The following is a 1,054-nucleotide window of genomic DNA, read 5'->3' as shown; positions in this document are numbered from 1 at the left end:
CACAGATGGCTGATTCAACTATTCATCCCACACAGCTTTGTACTTAGTCACTTTTCAGTTTCTGAATTAATATGGACCAACCATTATGACCAAAGTAGGCTGCTCATTATGATCACAGTGGCTATGGTACTTTACATGACCTAGTCTATATGGATAGGCCAGCCTATACCTAACGCTGTGTTCTTATTTCTTCAGCCACATTTAATGTGGAATTCCACCTCTTTGGCAAATCTATTTTAAAGTATGGCTACACAACAATGTAACTTTGTAAATGGCATTCATTACCTTTTAGATCTTAAGAGTCTTCGTTATTCCCAATGACAAGTGATCCAGCTGCCCTTGTTGCCATGTGGGCATTATGAACACAATGAAGTATTGTCCCTATGCAAATATTCTTATAACCATAGAAAGACCCTATGACATCCAGCAAGATTGTAATGTTCCCTATTAGATACAGTGGGTATTTCAGGTGTAATGGAACAAAAATTCTGTGGGTAATGAATGCTATAGATCTTCCAGCATCAGTTTTGTCAGAAAGATGGAACTTCCCATTAAGACGAGCACGAAATTCTTCCACAATCCTTTTCCTTCCCAAGTGCAATCCTGGTTACTAGCACCCGCTGCTTTACACCCTCTGTGTGTATTCTCCCCATTCCAGTCATTCCCTTTCCATACACACATACATTGACTTTTCATCTATATGTAGAACAAATGTAAAGTCTGATGATTGTTGGTTTTACACTTCTTCCCATTATTGATACAACATTCCATTTCACAATCCATTCTTTAAAACTAGCACTTTCCTTGGCTATCCATTCTACTTCCACTGTAATGGCCAGACAGCAGGTACACTTTATTTTTTACGCTACTACATTAATCTTGTGGATGGTTTTAAAGTGCCCCTATCAGACCAAAATCATTTTGTAGGATAATGCATACTTGTAATGGAAGAGTCACTATACTTGCTTTCCAGAACCATGTTTGTCCTGCTTCTTCGTTTCTCCTTGGCTGCTTCAGGTATTTACCCGTCTGGATAGGCCAAACCCTGAATCCC

Source organism: Lithobates pipiens, unplaced genomic scaffold, assembly GCF_037356315.1.
Source record: "Lithobates pipiens isolate NorthernLeopardFrog02 unplaced genomic scaffold, aLitPip1_a1.2 Scaffold_8, whole genome shotgun sequence".
Taxonomy (NCBI): Eukaryota; Metazoa; Chordata; class Amphibia; order Anura; family Ranidae; genus Lithobates; species Lithobates pipiens.
Note: the sequence above shows the minus strand (reverse complement) of the source record.